The sequence below is a fragment of the Stenella coeruleoalba genome (assembly GCF_951394435.1).
Source record: "Stenella coeruleoalba genome assembly, chromosome: 6".
NCBI classification, from domain to species: domain Eukaryota; kingdom Metazoa; phylum Chordata; class Mammalia; order Artiodactyla; family Delphinidae; genus Stenella; species Stenella coeruleoalba.
In genome coordinates, this window is record NC_137151.1 from 18,728,586 (window position 1) to 18,747,732 (window position 19,147).

The window sequence follows — 19,147 nt, forward strand, 5'->3', positions numbered from 1 at the left end:
AGATGGAGATAGGCAGCCATATGACACAGCTCTTGCCAATGAGATACAAATAGGAATTGTTAGATAATGCCTCGGTGAAAGCCCTTTTAACTCCTTGGCACTCACATTTTTGCCTTTCACTCTTCCTTTCCTCCTTGACTGGAACAGAGACAAATGTAGGTGGTAAAGCAACCATCCTGGAGCCATGAAATAAGCATAAGGACAAGAACCACATGGTAAGAATGGATGAACAGAAAGTTAGTAACTGGTCCCTGCTGGCACAGTGGAGCTGCACTCCTGGACTGGCTACCTTTCGACTTCACTTTATGTAATAGAAATTAACTCCCTCACAAAATTGAGCAACCCTTGCTCGGGTCCCTGTAACCCTCAGCAGAAAGCAATCCAAAGAGTACCCCACGGAGAGGGGTGTCCCGGCAGCTAAATGTTCTACTTAAGCAAGAAGTCGCTTATGGACCGGGGCACCCTCCTGGCCCGGAACTGTATATGTAGATTTCCCAGAGCTCTGCTCCTTTCATTGGAATTTGTGGCTGTGTTGCTGCCGGACCTCTCTCAGACACTGTAATTTCTGTGCTCTTCAATTTGGCATAATGGACAATAAGTCTTCAACAATAGCGTTGCCCAAAATGTCATCAACTTGCACGTTTTCGTAAAATCTTTTAAGTCAATGGAGGGAGAACAGTAAACCATGCATCATTCAGAATGTAACGAAGGGAAAGCTGCTAAAAACGAGATGCCATCCTAATTCCTATTTATCAAGACTCACATTTTCAACCTTGGTGTGACATACTTTTGAAAGTGGCTTTCATCACGTTTTGGTTTTGTTTTGCAGTGCACTTGCTTTACAATGGTGTGTTAGTTTCTGCTGTATACCAAAGTGAATCAGCTATACGTATACATATATCCCCATATCTCCTCCCTCTTGCATCTCCCTCCCACCCTCCCTATCCCACCCCTCTAGGTGGTCACAAAGCACCGAGCTGATCTCCCTGTGCTATGCGGCTGCTTCCCACTAGCTACCTATTTTACATTTGGTAGTGTATATGTCCATGCCACTCTCTCACTTCGTCCCAGCTTACCCCTCCCCCTCCCCGTGTCTTCAAGTCCATCCTCTACATCTGCGTCTTTACTCCTGTCCTGCCCCTAGGTTCTTCAGAACCATTTTTTAATATATATTCCATATATATGTGCTAGCATGCAGTAATTATTTTTCTCTTTCTGACTTACTTCACTCTGTATGACAGACTCTAGGTCCATCCACCTCACTACAGATAACTCAATTTCGTTTCTTTTTATGGCTGAGTAATATTCCATTGTATATATGTGCCACATCTTCTTTATCCATTCATCTGTTGATGGACACAGGTTGCTTCCATGTCCTGGCTATTGTAAATAGAGCTGCAATGAACATTGTGGTACATGACTCTTTGAATTATGGTTTTCTCTGGGTGTACGCCCAGTAGTGGGATTGCTGGGTCGTATGTAGTTCTATTTTTAGTTTTTCAAGGAACCTCCATACTGTTCTCCATAGTGGCTGTATCAATTTACATTCCCACCAACAGTGCAAGAGGGTTCCCTTTTCTCCACACCCTCTCCAGCATTTATTGTTTGTAGATTTTTTGATGATGGCCATCCTGACGGGTGTGAGGTGATACCTCACTGTAGTTTTGGTTTGCATTTCTCTAATGATTTGTGATGTTGATTATCATTTAATGTGTTTGTTGACAATCAATATATCTTCTTTGGAGAAATGTCTATTTAGGTCTTCTGCCCATTTTGGATTGGGTTGTTTGTTTTTTTGTTATTGAGCTGCATGAGCTGCTTGTAAATTTTGGCGATTTATTCTTTGTCAGTTGCTTCATTTGCAAATATTTTCTCCCATTCTGAGGGTTGTCTTTTCATCTTGTTTATGGTTTCCTTTGCTGTGCAAAAGCTTTTAAGGTTCATTAGGTCCCATTTGTTTATTTTTGTTTTTATTTCCATTTCTCTAGGAAGTGGGTCAAAAAGGATCTTGCTGTGATTTATGTCATAGAGTGTTCTGCCTATGTTTTCCTCTAAGAGTTTGATAGTTTCTGCCCTTACATTTAGGTCTTTAATCCATTTGGAGTTTATTTTTGTGCATGGTGTTAGGGAGTGTTCTATTTTCATTCTTTTACATGTAGATGTCCAGTTTTCCCAGCACCACTTATTGAAGAGACTGTCTTTTCTCCGTTGTATATTCTTGCCTCCTTTATCAAAGATAAGGTGACCATATGTGCGTGGGTTTATCTCTGGGCTTTCTATCCTGTTCCACTGATCTATATTTCTGTTTTCATCACATATTATTTAATCCAGTTCTGGTCAGAATACAGCATACATCTTTCAGCCTCACTCAATTCTGAGAAATATTCTTTTTCTTAATCATTGTAAGGCAGTGCTAAGAAGACAGAGTTGGTCCTTCCACTATCAGAGAAATTCAACTCTTCCTTAATCGCCTCCCTGACCAGACCCGACAGGGTGACCAATCAGGGGTCTCCATTTGCCCGGGACTCAGAGTTTGTCAGGAGGCAAAAAGTTGCCAGGAAAGACCCAGAGATGGGTTAGTCACCTTGCCATTCCAAGCCTCTCAACAAAAACCAGAGAGCAAGCAAAAAGGGTCATGCTCCTCTTAACTGCAGTTCACCCTTCAGGCCCTTATCCTCAACATCTGTGATAGTCATTTAAGGGGCATTTTTAACAAGCCCAGATGTCTGTTTTATCACTCATGTTCCAGGTACTAGTCTAGGCCCAGGGGATATAATGGCGAATAAGGGGTATGAGATCCTCGCCTTCCTGCAGCATCAGTTTTACTAGGGAAGACTGATAATAAACAAGGAAAAACTAAATAAACAAGATAACTCCAGAGTGAGAAGAGTGATGAAGAAACACTTGAACAGGAGAGGGATGTGCTGAAGAAGGCCCACCACCCTCAGCCTTGCTCTGGCTCTCAAATCCCTGGCCCTCCCCATGGTAGGTAGAGAAGGGAGGGTTAGGGGAATTCTGTGGGCCATGAGGACACACCCACTCTGGAGCCTACACCCTCTCTCCCTTCTAGACTGCATTCCAGGGACTTGGGAACCCCAATGTCCTGCCCACATGGCCCAAGCCTGCCTCTAGGGTCTGCCCCACGTGGTGAATCACTCCGAAGGTGGGTATACCTCTAAGCCTGAGGAGTAGCAGGGGGCATGTGGAGGTGGAGGGAGTGGAGGGCCCTCGGGGTGTGGGACAGGGTTGGAGATGGAAGGAAAACTGGGGTGGCCTTTGGTCATGTGTCAGGGACTGGTTCTCCTTGTGCTGCCACGTTCTGACACAAAACCCCAATGAATCTGAAATTTCTAAACGTGAACCTGGCCCTCCTGCTTTGTCAGAGTAGGAAGTTAGAATACATTTTATTTAACAGTTTTGTAGCTTGCTACATACACCTATATATCAATATGTGTATGTACACCTACATGTAAACACACCCGCACACCTCAGAAAAAATGGTTAACACTTGATTCTGTGGTCATCCTCTAGCCTCAGGGATGCCTGAGGATCTGACCCTTGGTCAACATCACATCAGGGAATCGTTTGGGAGAATCCCTCTACTGGACCCAAGGGGAAGGAGAACCCAGCAGAGGACAGCGCACCATCCCAAGCACCTGTACCTCATTATTGAGATTTTATTAGTAACTGAGGAGCTGCTATTCATGAGCTACAGCTGCAAGAGAGAAGGGGTTAGACACACACCCCTGTGGATCCCCGTGTGGGTCCTGGAAAGGGGACTTTCAGAGGGAGATCTGCATGAAGGAAGTTTCTGGAGGCGGGCTCCCAGGAACGACACCTGTGAGGGAGTGAAAGCTAGGGGATAGGAAGGGGGAGAAAGTGCATTGCAATTTATTTGCAAAGGAGGCCTTGGCTGGTCTCCTGGGAAGGGAGGTATGGTTCTCCAGGGATTTCCCATGCTGGGGTGACACCCGAAAGAGACTCAGCTGTAAGCCATCAGCAGCCAACATCCCCAGGATAAATGGAGAGAGGGGGAAAATAAGTGCCTTGGTTCTCAAGTGAGGGATCTGGGCAGAGCTCCTCAAAAGCCACCACAGGAGATATATGATTAGCTACTTACAAAGCTGAAGGGACCCCAAGCTTATGGCTTTTCGTAGCTGAGGTCAGCCCTACCTTCCCAGGCCTTCCCAGGCTGTGACCACACACAGCATGCTGTGCTATTGCTTGTCCTTGATGCCCATAAAGCCAACTGAGGCTCGCGAGTTTGAAGAGCAGTCTGAACCCAAGGCCACTGTTGCTGGTCCACCCTCAAGAACATCATGGGACTCTATTTGTACTCACACTCCAGGCCCAGAGAGCACAGCTCAGACCCGGACAGAGAAACATTCAATAGGGAGGGCTTTGTAGGTCTCTCTGTGGAGATTATAATAAGTGATATATCCAAATATTTCTTAAACAGGTCACAGAAAACGTTTACCGTAAAGAAAAGATTGCTAAATTTGACTTCAGAGCTTCTGTTTATCAAAAGGTATTATTAAGAGAGTGAAAAGACAAGCTACAGACTAGAAGGAGATATTTGCAATACACAAGTCTGAAAAAGAACTCATATCCAAAGTGTGTGTGTGTGTGTGTGTATATATATATATATATATATATATATATAACTTACAGAGGTCAATAAGAAAAATACAGGTAATCAAATATTTTTTAAGTGGCAGAAAACTTGATCAATACTTCACCAAAGAGGCTGTCTAAATGATCAATAAGCATATTAAGTGTTGCTCAACATTATTAGTCATTAGAAAAATGCATATTAAAACAATGATGAGACAGCACTATCGACCTGCAAGAATGGCTAAAATTAACCAGTCAATACCAAGTGGTGACAAGGATGGCTCTTGTACATGGATCAGAGCTCTCACACTCTGCTGCTGGGAGGGTACATTGGTACAACCACTTTGGAGAAACTGGCAGTATCTCCTCAAGCTAAACCAACCCTTTTCCCTATGGCCCAATAATTCCACTCCTGGGCATATACCCAACTGCTATAGACTGTCTATAGCAGTGTTTGTCATAATAACCAGAAACTAGAAGCAAATGTCTTTCAACAGTAGAATGGATAAATAAACTCTAGTTTGTTCACACAATGGAATACTATGTAGCAAAAGCAACCAACTGCTGGTATAAGGAACAACATGGAAAAATCTCGTAGATGCTAAGTTGAGCATAAGAAGCCTGACCCAAAGAGTACATGTGTGATTGCATTTATATGAAGTTCAAAAACAGGTCTATGGTGATAGAGCTTGAAATACTTTCATACCTTGAGGAAGGGGACAGATATTGACTAGCCAGAGTACTGGGGTGCCTTCTGCAGGCCTGGAAATGCTTTATATCTTGATCAGGGTGGTTGTTTTATGGGTATATACACGTGTAAAAATTCACTGAGGTGTACACTTATAATTTAAACCTTTAGTGTATGATGTTATACCTCAAAAAAAGTGAGCTGCTTTTAATAATAATAATGACAATGAGAAGGAGGAAGAAAGGGAAGGGGAGAGAAGAAGAGAAGGAGGAAAAGGAAAAGGAAGGAGAAGAGATGGAAGAAGAAAACCACCAGCTTCAAGAGGGAACAGAAAGTATCAAGCTCCTGATGCAAGAACAAGTTTGGCATCACTGGCAACAGGAAGGCCAGCCTGCGGTGCACAAAGAAAGGAATGGTACCCGAAGAAGCTGGGAGAGGAGGCAGGGCTGCTCAAGTAGGGCCTGCAGTTAGGGAAGAGTCTGGATTTTCCTCTCAGGGCAGTGGGTAGCATTTGGCCCTTTGTAAGCAGCAGCATGGAGGCAGGGAGCACATTATCTGCTTCATGGGCTTTTTCTAAAATCACTTTAGCTGCTGGGAAAGAAAAAGGGATTTTGTTATAAGGGGCAACAGTGCATGCAAGCAGGGAGACCATTCATGAGACTATCAGAGTTCAAAGTGGCAGGAAATGCTGTTAGAGACAGACATGCTAGCAATGATCAGAAGAGGCTATTATTCATCTACCCATTGCCAGTCCAGAGCTTCCTCACTCTTCTCACCTGCCCTACAGAGAGTGGCTATATGGACATCTTCAACAAGCCCTCCTACCCTCTAACTACAGCTTGGCTCAGGAGACTAGAGGAGGCAGGAGGAGAATGAGGTGGGTGTGTATTTGGCTGAAGGGAACAGCCCTCTCCTACAGCTACACAATCTTAGTTCTGGAAACTTCTCCCTGTCTCATTCCTTTGGACTTGCCTACACTTTTGTAAGGATTCCCTTTGTTTAATTCCCCCCAATTACTTCATCTGAGTGTGCCATGTGTTTCCTGCTGAGTATGAATTCCATACAGTATTAAAACTAGAGACCATTCCTAGACCCAGAGGTCAAGGATAACATATATCCTCCATGCCCCTAAGAAGGCAGAGAAGGTTCTAATATATTTTCCAAGGATTTTCATCCAAAATGGAGGTGTTATCTTTGAAGGGGCCAGACTCAACTATCTGGAATATTTGCTTATAGGCAACACTGTATTCTGAAACAGGGCTGAATAAATGAGCATGTTTACATACAGTAAGTCCCCTACATATGAACCTTCAAGTTGCAAGCTTTCAAAGATGTGAATGTGTGTTCATGTGTGTGTCCAATGTGTGTCCAATCATGTAAGTTAGTTCACGTGTCTGGCATACATTGTCACGTGTGTGCGTCCTCTACCAGTGGTTGTGCTTTTGTGTACTTTACTGTACAGTACTGTATAGAATACAGTATCTTTATTTCAAGCCCAGGATGTCCGGAAGCAAGCGTAAAAGCAGCAGTGATGTAGCTGGTACTGTACTGTACTTTTAAAGGTACTGTACTATAAGATTAAAAATGTTTTATTTTGTGTGTGTGTTTTTTATCTATTATTTGTGTAAAAAGTATTATAAACCTATTACAGTACAGTACTATTTAGCCAATTGTGTTAGTTGGGTACCTAGGCTAACTTTGTTGGACTTATGAACACACTCTTGGAACAGACCTTGTTCGTATGTAGGGGACTTACTGTACTTTTAAATTTTTCTCCAGTAGCATGTCTCACAACTGAAATTATTTGTACTTTTTAATGTCTATCTTCTGTATTAGACTCCAAGCTCCACGGAGAAAATCCATGGAAACTGTCCATGAAGAGTCACATTGCCCGCTGTATCTTCTAGACTTGGGACAATACCTGACACAGGATTTAATAAATAAATGTTGTTGAAGGACCGAACAAGAGGATGGAGGATAAGAGGAGAGAGGAAAGAGGAAAGAATTAGAACTGGAAGATGGAGATGGGGATCCCAGCTCCACCAATTACCATCAGCTGTGTGTTTATATCCACCTGACTTCTCAGGGCTTCCATACGTGTCTGTACATAAAATTAGGATAAGGACTCCTTTCTGATCTAATATTTGTGAAGATCAAATGAGATAACACTTATAAAAGTAAATGAAGCAGTAAATGAGGCAGCCGTCAAATATGAGATGTTATCACTACAGTAAAAGCATCAGTAAGATGGGGCCAGACCTGTTCCCTGGTTTTTTTATGCAGCACGCATCAGCTTTGGCAGAGCATGGAAAGATACTATGATTTTTACAGTTTCATTTAAGAATAATCCGGCGCAAGTGGCTGCAAACCTTGAAATCTGGTAATGTGCATCTAGGTGTTAAGGAATCCAGACAGCCATGCACAAAACATGACAAGATAACATGTACCTTATTCTCCCTGGCTCCTGAAGCAGGAAAGTGAAGAGAGGCCAACAGATGCAATCATTTCAGGCAGTTCTGGAGCACAGCACCCCGGCAGCACACCTTAACCCCATCATGTCCAAAACGCCGCTGGTGGGGGGCCATGTAGGACGAGGAAGGCTGAAAAACCCAAGAAACAGTGAGTGGTAAAAACAGAGGATGACTCCAGTAATGGAGTTAAGTGTCTTTTGAGGGACTCTGAAACTAATAGTGTATCTTGATACTGTGTATGGCCATAATTCATATCTAAATAGGAGCAAGTCCTCTCGATTTTCCATAAACTCTTAAATATGAATTTCATATCTGTATTAGGGTCTCCAGAGAAACAGAAACAATGTGTGTGCATATATGTATGTATACACACACATACACACATATATAGGACATATATAGGACATATATATGTGTGTGTATATATAATAAGATGTGTGTTTGTATATATAAATATATATATGCACATATCTATCTATCTATCTATCTATCTACCATCTATCTACCTATGAGAGAGAGATTGATTTAAGAAACTGACTCATACAGTTGTGGAAGCTGGCAACCCCAAAATCTGTATGTTGGGCCAGCAGGCTGGAGACCAGGGAAAAGCCAAGTTACAGTTCAAGCTCTGTGGGCATGTCCTATGCCACTGCATGTGTTCTTTTCTTTTTTTTTTTTTAATTTGGAGGGAGTATTTATTTGTTTGTTTGTTTATTTGTTATTTAATTTTGGCTGTTTTGGGTCTTTGTTGCTGCGCGTGGGCTTTCTCTAGTTGCGGTGAGCGGGGGCTACTCTTCATTGCGGTGCATGGGTTTCTCATTTTCGTGGCTTTCTCTTGTTGTGGAGCGCGGGCTCTAGAGCTCAGGCTCAGTAGTTGCGGCACATGGGCTTAGTTGCTCCGCAGCATGTGGGTTCTTCCCGGGCCAGGGCTCGAAACTGTACTGCACCTTTTCTAATGCAACCTGCTCCTGCTGGGATGTTCTTTCTTCTTCCACTTATCCAAATTCTGTTTATTCTTCAAGGTACTCAAATGTGATTTTTTTTAAATAAAGTTTTCCATAGTATCTCACTGACTCCCCCCTTTCCCTTACCCTAACCAGAATGAATTACTCCCACCTTTGGGATCCCAGGCACTGTCCATAATCCCATGTGGAGCAATCTAAACATGGTCTGGTTCATTTTATAATTTGCTGTGTGCATCTCTCTTGCTCTCCCTTCTGCCCCAAATCATAAGCTCTTTGAGAATAAAAACTTGAATTTCCTTTTTAAAAAAATTCCCAGTAGATAACACAGTATCTAGTATAGAATAGGTACATTTACTTAGCATTTATTTTTTGCATTTATTTGTTATACAATAGATACATTTACTTTTCATATAACAGGGGAATTTTTTAGCACCAACTTAGAGTTACGCACTGTACGAATTATATATGCAATACTTCTAATCCTTACAAAAGCCTGAGAGTTAGATATTATCCCCGTTCTACAGATGAAAAGACTGAGGCTCAAAGAGGTTAACTGATTTGCCTAAGACTACACAGTAGCCTAAATTGTAGCCCAAATCTATCTGATTCCACCATAAGCTTCAAACAATCCAACGTCATATTCATGACAAGTACAGTGCATCTTTAAAACAAAAGAGAGTACACTCAAAAGAAGAAGGGCATTTACTATTTATCACTTTACAATCTTGGGGATTAAAAGAATCACTCTCCCTCCCTTGCCAAAATAAGTACAAACACAGGAATACAACTTTGCTTTAAAAATTACACTAAAAGAAAAAATATTGCATTTTCTTACTTCGTATGATTGAATAGGAAATGTTTTACGGATTAATGAAATTGAGGGATGAACAGCTATTAAATCTAGCCATAAAAGGAGACATTCTGGATCATAAAACATATTTTATTCGTCTTGACAGTTGTAGTTTAATTTTAAGTATTTATGACATTACTTCATAGTAAATATGTCTAATTCATGAAAACTAGGCAATATGAGAACTAACTCTGGAAATTTGCTCAAGTTTTTTGGCCATTAAAACTACATGTAAATGGATTTGCTGCTAAGAATTATGGGTTTTATATAGTAATGACATGAAATGAAAATTATCCGTATTCCACTCTACTATAAAGGCACTATTTCCACAACTGCTACCATTATTACTATTACCTAGACAGCTACACTTTATTTTGTGGAAGTAAATCACCTAATGTATCCTCTATTATATATAATTTGAACTGAATATGAAAAATGCCACAACAGAGATTCATTGTTATATTAAAAAAAAAAACCTTACCATTTGAACTTACTTTAAAAAAGAATCATCACGTGGTATAGATTTTGTAACCTAAAGAATTACACATTCTTTTTTTTTTTCAAAGAAGATGTTGGGGGTAGGAGTTTATTAATTAATTAATTTATTTTTGCTGTGTTGCGTCTTCGTTTCTGTGTGAGGGCTTTCTCTAGTTGTGGCAAGCGGGGGCCACTCTTCATCGCGGTGCGCGGGCCTCTCACTATCGCGGCCTCTCATGTTGCAGAGCACAGGCTCCAGATGCGCAGGCTCAGTAGTTGTGGCGTACGGGCTTAGTCGCTCCGCTGCATGTGGGATCTTCCCAGACCAGGGCTCGAATCTGTGTCCCCTGCATTGGCAGGCAGATTCTCAACCACTGCGCCACCAGGGAAGCCCAAGAACTACACATTCTTATGTCAACAGTGTTTTTACTTTTAAAAGAAGTAGTAGATTCTTACAGAAAATCCTTTTTGGTATTGTACATCTTCTTTACATCGGGGGCCAGGGAAAGGGCATTGGGAGTTTAAGTGATTTAAATCTTAATAAAGACCACGGCTATGACTCTACCACCAGCTGTGAGGGGAGCAGGTCTCTGGGTCCAATGTACCATGACATACTTACAAAAGAAATCAGAGAACATAACCTTTGGCTTCCTTGAAAATCCTCCCATGAAAACTTTGGCTGTGATTTAGGGAGAGGCAGTGAGGAATCGTCACAGGGGTTTCTGACCTCACTCTTATTTATGAGCAGTGGTTAGTCATACAGACCCTCTGAGACCCTCCATGTTACCCGTAATTCACATCTTAGATACTAAAGAGAAGAGCCCCAGAGCACAGAAGACCTCTATTTTGAAAACAAAACAAAAATTAAAATAAGAGAAATCTTTGAGATCACTGGGGACAGGAGAAGAAAACACACAAGGGTGCTGGTGTTCCCTTTCACATCACTTCATCTGAGAGCTTTTCTGCTCTAAAGTGCCTTGGAATTTTCAGTCAAGTCTCTCCATCAGTACCTTAGGAAGGCACCAAGATTTTCCTAGTATTTCATTATTGATTTGCAAGACAGGCAAATTTCACATCTGGGTCCCACCCAGGGATTAAGGCAGTGAAGAGCTTTCTGCTCTCATTGGAAGGTCCTGGAGGCTGTTGGGGACTGTGGACAAAACTCTGTCCCCATGTGCAGCCCTAACATGATAGAACATAGAGGGAACTGGCAGAGGGCCAGTGTGTGCACTAGAACCGAGATGTCCCACCCAAACCACAAGTACACCCATGACATCTTCAGCAGATATCTTCTCAAATTAAAGAAAACAATTCACTATAGCTTGTAGCTGGGCCAAAAGAACCATTTGGGCCAAGCTTCACATTCTCAAGGGGATTTCAAATCTAGACTTTGGAAGCCACGCTCAAAAGAGGCTGTTCACGTAGTTAGTTACAGAGATACATGGACGAGACTGGAAAGTGAAGATGAGAATCATACATTAAAAAAATATATTTATTTTTATTTGGTTGTGCCTGGTCTTAGTTGCAGCTCACGGGCTCCTTAGTTGCAGCTTGCCAGCTCCTTAGTCACGGCACGTGGGCTCCTTAGTGGCGGCAGGTGGGCTCCTTAGTTGTGGCATGCGAACTCTTAGTTGCATCATGCATGCTGGATCTAGTTCCCTGACCAGGTATCGAACCCAGGCCGCCTGCATTGGGAGCATGGAGTCTTAACCATTGTGCCACCAGGGAAGTCCCGAGCATCATACATCTTTAATTTCTTGTCCACTGGTGGACGACGTTTCAAAAATTTTTAATTTTGAAACGTTAAAAATATATCATTTTTAATATACGAATTTCTCAATGTACGAGAAACTTCAAAAGATGAGAGTTGAGAGAGCAAGAAAGGCCAAGACTGGAAAAGAAAGGGGGATAGGAAGCCACTTGTACGTCTGCTCAGACATTTTCTATTAGCTCAGGATGTCTTTTCTCAATGCCACAAACCCTACTCACATTTCAAGAGGTCCTGCCTATCTCTGAGATGCAACTGACCTCTTCCTCCTCAGATATTCCCATAGCTCTTCAGCGCCCCTTTATTCTGGCCCTTAGCTGTCTTGATCCTTCAGTTGAGTCATAGAAACTTTGGCCTCCATGTTCATCCCCTTCTTGCCCAGCAAAACCCTACTCAGTTTTTAAGACTCAGCTCAGCTATCACCTCCTCCGAGAACTCTTCTAATTCCCACCTCATTTTGCCCCCCACTCCATTCATTCCCCCCAACCCTGGTTCTCCTTTAGCATTCTCGGCACACCTCTATCTCTGCCCCATCACAGCAGAGAGATGATCTGCTTATGAGCCAGTCTCCCCAGGTGTGATCTACTCTGAGTCAGGGATTCCATTTGAAGCATCTTTGTCACCCAGTGGGTGGCACAGTGCACAGTGCAGAGCTGGGACTCAATAACTGTTCATTGAACTTCATGAACTACTTTGAATTAGATATTCCAATTTAAGTCTTTTCTCCCTTGTCAGTCTCTATGCTCCACAAGGGTAGTAAGATGTACATCTGATCGTATGAATATCTCCAACATTTGGTGCCTAAAAAGACTTCATAAATATTTGTCGAATGAGTGAATAAATGTATCCTGACCTGTACCTTTCATTACAAATTGCAATGTGCAGCAGAAATGAGAACATAAAAATTCCATCTGTGAAAGGATTTTTCTTATTTACAACTGGTTTTTATTTCTAAATTCACTGTCAGGAGGATACCAAAGATTTCCTTTCTTTGGTTTTTGCCAGAAGGGAACACCTGCTGGGGCCTAGGAGGGAAATATACCTGTGGTTAAGGGTGGGGCAGGAACTACAGAGCTTTCCACATGTTTTCAAGCATCTAGAGAAAGTCATCCATGAGATGGAGCCCAGGTACAATCAACTGTGTTCCTTCATTCATTCACAGTCTGCCAATAGCATTTATTGGGCATCTTCTCTGGGCCAGGTGAGGCTCTGTGCTAGCTATCAGGGACACAATCCCTTGCCATCCAAGACTTCAGAGCCTAGTGGTAAATTAACCAACAATAAAGTAACAACTCCAATTCTGCTTGCTAAGTGCTGTGTTATCAGGAAACACAGGTTATGAATGCAGCAAAGCTTAGAGTTATTTGCTCTGGAAACTTCCCTTTACTTCCTGAATGGACAGGGCTGCGTGTGAGAGTGTGGGCACCAGTGGCTGTGAGAGACTGATGATGACCTTGACGGAGAAGCTGACGGCACGAGGATGACCCTGCGGCAGGAGTGAGAAAGTTACAGGGCGCTGTCTACATGAGGATTTTGCTCTCCCATCCACTGAGTACAGATCAGGGCCTTTCAAGCTTTCGTGTACATATAAAACATCTGGGAAGCCTGCTAAAAATGCAGATTCTCTTTCCGAGGGATCAAGGAAAGGGCTTGAAATTCTGCATTTCTAACAAGCTCCAAGTTAATGCTGAGGCTGCTGGCACACGCGGACCACACTTCGAGTAGCAAGAATACAGAAGAGAGAGCAGTGGCTCTCCAAGGCTAACAGACCTAGATATCCAATCCCAACTCTAGCACTCACTATCTGTGTGAATTACTTTTGCTTCCCCATCCTTCATTTACAGCATTTAAAAAAAAAAAGGATAATAAGCCCACATCTTAAGATTGCCGTGAGGATTCCATGAGAGCGTTTGGAATAGGTACTCGGTAATTACTAGCTATTACTCGAAGGATTTCCATTCTTTCCTCAAACGTGTCTGGAGATGATCAGGAAAAAACATCTATGTCTCCCATACTCAAGTAGAGTCCTACTTACTTTTGGTCGGTAGCCTCCGTTTTTCTCCACATGGTCCCCTTGTCTGTTAAGGATTTCCTTTTTATTCCCAACACCTCTCAATGTAATATCAGATGCTGCTCATGAATGAGGTGGCTTGTTTATCTGGGTTATTAATGAAGTTGTTAAGTGAGGCTGGAGGGGGAAGCCAGTGGCATCCTGCGCTCTCACTCTGCATAAATCACCACCCCGAGCTGAGACGGCTTCCGCCCGCCACGTGTCAGTTTCTATCACCCCGCGCATCTCAATGAATTCGAAAGAATTTCATGATGAAAGTTTTATGAGATGCCACATCAAACCTTCTCTAAACCTCAAGGTCTAACACTTCGACAGCGCTTGCTTTTGTTTTCTCATTCTCCAGGTTTATCACACAAGAGATGATGCCGCTGTACCTCGCAGGAGAGGATTTTTTTTTCCTTTAACACCTCCACTGCTGACTCCCCATAAAGCAGTTACCTCCTCCGTGTCGAGCAGCTTGCTTTCAGCCACAGCCCTCCACCTGACAGGTGAACAGCTGGCCCTGAACTTAATCTATGCCTTTTACCTCGGTAGTAAATCTGGTGGCCGGATGCCTGACAGCCTGCACGTGGCTCCAGTCACCTGCAGATTCAAGCTGCCTGACCCAGGGTGGCATTTCCCCATCCTCCCCCCACACACAACCTCCCTCCCGCTCCACGTACAGCCATATATGCTCCCAGAACCACAAGAACAACCTTGCTGTGATTCTCACCAGCTTGGCTTCCCAACAGAGGAACAGGCCTATTTTCTTTTGCAAAATGGAAAGAAAATTTTCCCTGCCCAGAACCTGCAGGGCTTTCCACCATTCAAATACATCAGGCCTGTTAATATCATCAAATGAATATTCCCTGGGACTCTCTAAACAATTCATTAGCAAGTGAATCAACAGCCATGACCTCACACTCTTGAAACACTAAGGGGATCCTACAGAAAAGATCAAAGAGATTTTAGAATCCCTATGCAGAATGTTCCACATTTGGTATCTTCTTGGCTCGTTCCTTAAAGGAAGCTCATCATTATGCACAGAAGGGAGAAACTAATAGAGAGGTAGGTCATTGTGATCTTGGGTGGCTTTGGCCTGCAGCAGCTTGAAGCAGGGTTTCGGATCCCCGCCAGTGATTGAGGTCGGGTCACGGCGGTGAGAGCACCGACTCCTAGCCACCAGACCAGTGGTCAGTGACAAGGCCCTGGCCCTATGGCTTTGCAGGAAAAGAATTCCCACAAAGACAGAAAGTAGTGAAACAAGTAAAGTATTTATTAAGAGAAAAAAGAGTACGTGTGGATAGACACACGGGTGGACTCAGAGAGAGGGTCACACCCTCGTGGCAGTTTGAATCACTTTTATGAGGCATTGCTTCTGGGTTCCCTTTGGCCAATCATTTCGATTTGCCTGGTTCAAAGTCCATATTTGGTATATCTCAGGATTTTCCCATGTGTTCGCGCGCATCTCTTAGCCAAGATGGATTCTACCAAAGAGGCCTATGGGTAATAAGCATTAGTTGCCGTCACTTAGCATCACTCCCCTTCTGACCTCCAAGGAGGCTTTCTGCACATGTGTAGTCAGGGAGGTGTCCTGACTTCCAGAATGAGGAATATGTGGTCTCCTATCATCTATCTGGGCAGGGCCCAGCCTCCTCTCTCAATTGTCCTGTTAGTGCCGTTTCAGAGTATCGGTCCACAGGGAATGAAGTCAAACCGTTTGCCCTGAGGGGCTATCTGTCTCCTGCCTCACTTGGGTTTGTAGGGTTGCTATAGCCTTCTTGAACAAAGAATTGTATGGGATGTAGAAAAGAGGTGGGGTCTGCAGAACTGAGGCAGAAATGCAGTTTAAAAACTTGGGGAAAAAAAGGGGGGGCTATTAACTAGCAGACTTATTCTTTCCCATCTGGGGAGGCAGGAATCTCAAGGCCAAAAATGCATCTTATCCTTTGCCTGAATTTCTTCTTTTTCCTATCCTTAAATCAGGAGATACCAAAATTGGACTATTTCTAAAAATTGACAATTTCTAACAGAAAGCATTTGGCTATGCCTTTTGCATTCTTGCATAACATTTTCCTTCTCTCTCTCAATACACACACACACACATACACACACACACACACACACACACACACACACACACTTCTGTTTTTTCACTGTCATCTATAGCCTCACTGTCCTATATGATAACAAATAGCCAAAAGTAGCTCTTTTCTTTAAATTTAAAAAAAATGAAATTTAAATTTTAAAATCTTTGATCACATTAGCCATATTTCAATAGCCAGGCTAGTTGATGCTGCATTTAGTAGTACAGACAGAGTATTTCCATCATTATAGAAAGTTCTATCAGCGGGTATTGATCTATATACTACATGTCATAGGATAAATGCTCAAGAAATATGTATTCAGGGACTTCTCTGGTGGCACAGTGGTTAAGAATCTGCCTGCCAGTGCAGGGGACACGGGTTCGAGCCCTGGTCTGGGAAGATCCCACATGCCACGGAGCAACTAAGCCCGTGCACCACAACTACTGAGTCTGCGCTCTAGAGCCCATGGCCCTCAACAAGAGAAGCCACCACAGTGAGAAGCCTGCGCACTGCAACGAAGAGTAGACCCTGCTCACCACAACTAGAGAAAGCCCGCGCGCAGCAACGAAGACCCAACGCAGCCAAAAAAAAAAAAAAAAAAAGATATATGTATTTACTAATTGGCTAAATGAATGAATAAATATATGCTATAGTTTTTCTTCAACTTCTCTAAAAATTGCCCATTTATTTAGGGATAAATGAAGTTAAATTCCCCACCTCACACCATAGCACTCGTAGGCCTTATCTTATTTTGACACACATTTCAATATTTTAAAAAGCTGCTAAAACAGAGGAGAATTATATAAACTTGAGACGCCAAAGAGCTTTCTAATCCAGAGAGGAAAAGATGAACAGATTTGTCTGTGTATAAATTTCCAATTTCTCTGAGGTAAAAATAACAAAAAACCAACAAATAAATAAGAAATTTTTAACATACGTGACTGATAAAGGGTTAAAATTCTTAATTTATAAACATTTAAAAAATCAATTCAAAAAACACCCCCGGACAAGGGGGAAATGGCGGAAGAGTAAGACGCAGAGATCACCTTCCTCCCCACAGATACACGAGAAATACATCTACACGTGGAACAACTCCTACAGAACACCTACTGAACGCTGGCAGAAGACCTCAGACCTCCCAAAAGGCAAGAAAGTCCCCACGTACCTGGGTAGGGCAAAAGAAAAAACAGAGACAAAAGAATAGGGAGGGGACCTGCACCAGCGGGAGGGAGCTGTGAAGGAGGAAAAGTTTCCACACACTAGGAAGCCCCTTCACGGGCGGAGACTGTGGGTGGCGGAGCCGGGGAGCTTCGAGGCCGCGGGGGAGCTTCGAGGCCGCGGAGGAGAGCGCAGCCACAGGGGTGCGGAAGGAAAAGCGGAAAGATTCCCGCACAGAGGATCGGTGCCGACCGGCACTCACCAGCCCGAGAGGCTTGTCTGCTCACCCGCCGGGGCGGGCGGGGGCTGGGAGCTGAGGCTCGGGCTTCGGTTGGAGCGCAGGGGGATTGGCGGCGTGAACACAGCCTGAAGGGGATAGTGCGCCACGGCTAGCCGGGAGGGAGTCCGGGAAAAGGTCTGGAGCTGCCGAAGAGGCAAGAGACTTTTTCTTCCCTCTTTGTTTCCTGGTGCGTGAGGAGAGGGGATTAAGAGCGCTGCTTAAAGGAGCTCCAGAGACGGGCGCGAGCCGCAGCTAAAAGCGTGGACCCCAGAGACAGGCAGGAGATGCTAAGGCTGCTGCTGCCTCCACCAGGAAGCCTGTGTGCGAGCACAGGTCACTATCCACGCCCCCCTTCCGGGGAGCCTGTGCCGCCCGCCACTGCCAGAGTCCCGGGATCCAGGGACAACTTACCCGGGAGAACGCACGGCGCGCCTCAGGCTGGTGCAACGTCACGCCGGCCTCTGCCGCCTGAGGCCCGCCCCGCACTCACGCCGGCCTCTGCCGCCTCAGGCCCGCCCCGCACTCCGTGCCCCGCCCTCCCCCCCCCACCCCCCACCCCCCACCCGCGGCCTGAGTGAGGCCCGCCCCGCACTCACGCCGGCCTCTGCCGCCTCAGGCCCGCCCCGCACTCCGTGCCCCGCCCTCCCCACCCCCCACCCCCGGCCTGAGTGAGCCAGAGACCCCCAATCAGCGGCTCCTTTAACCCCGTCCTGTCTGAACGAAAAACAGACGCCCTCCAGCGACCTACACGCAGAGGCGGGGCCAAATCCAAAGCTGAGCCCCGGGAGCTGTGAGAACAAAGAAGAGAAAGGGAAATCTCTCCCAGCAGCCTCAGGAGCAGCGGATTAAAGCTCCACAATAAACTTGATGTAACCTGCATCTGTGGAATACATGAACAGACAACGAATCATCCCAAATTAAGGAAGTGGACTTTGGGAGCAAGATTTATGATTTTTTCCCCTTTTCCTCTTTTTGTGAGTGTGAATATGTATGCTTCTGTGTGAGATTTTTGTCTGTATAGCTTTGCTTCCACCATTTGCCCTAGGGTTCTATACGTCCTTTTTTTTTAAATTTTTTTTTCTTAATAATTATTTTTTATTTTAATGACTTTATTTTACTTTATCTTCTTTCTTTCTCTCTTTCTTTCTTTCTCTCTCTCTTTCTTTCTTTCTTTCTTTTTTCTTCCCTTCCTTCCCTCCTTTAGACAACGAATCATCCCAAATTGAGGAGGTGGACTTTGAGAGCAAGATTTATGATTTTTTTCCCCTTTTCCTCTTTTTCTGAGTGTGTATGTGTATGCTTCTGTATGAGATTTTGACTGTATAGCTTTGCTTCCACCATTTGTCCTAAGGTTCTATCCGTCCGTTTCTTTAAAAAAAATTTTTCTTAATAATTATTTTTTAATTTAATAACTTTATTATATTTTACTTTATCTTCTTTCTTTCTTTTTCCTTCCTTCCCGCCTTCCTTCCTTCCTTCCTCCCACCGTCCCTCCCTCCCTCCCTCCTTTCTTTCTTTCTTTCTTTCTTTCTTTCTTTCTTTCTTTCTTTCTTTCTTTCTTTCTTCCTTCCTTCCTTCCTTCCTTCCTTCCTTCCTTTTCTTTCTTTCTTCCTACTTCTACTAATTCTTTCTCTCTACTTTTTCTCCCTTTTATTCTGAGCCGTGTGGATGAAAGGCTCTTGGTGCTGCAGCCAGGAGTCACTGCTGTGCCTCTGGGGTGGGAGACCCAACTTCAGGAC

The 19,147-nt window shown here is 43.8% G+C and overlaps 1 protein-coding gene across 1 annotated transcript in view; it reads right to left on the bottom strand.

The window, feature by feature from the left end:
* The window catches only part of NCKAP5 (NCK associated protein 5), a 1,134,964-nt gene extending 1,117,044 nt beyond the window's left edge, over positions 1–17,920 (bottom strand). The window contains exons 1-2 of the mRNA XM_079924721.1: positions 17,820–17,920; positions 7,750–7,902 (exon numbers count right to left, since the gene is read on the bottom strand). The gene's annotated coding sequence lies outside the window, so the exon portion shown is untranslated. The remainder of the gene's footprint in view (positions 1–7,749; positions 7,903–17,819) is intronic.
* Between the last annotated feature and the right edge of the window lie 1,227 nt (positions 17,921–19,147).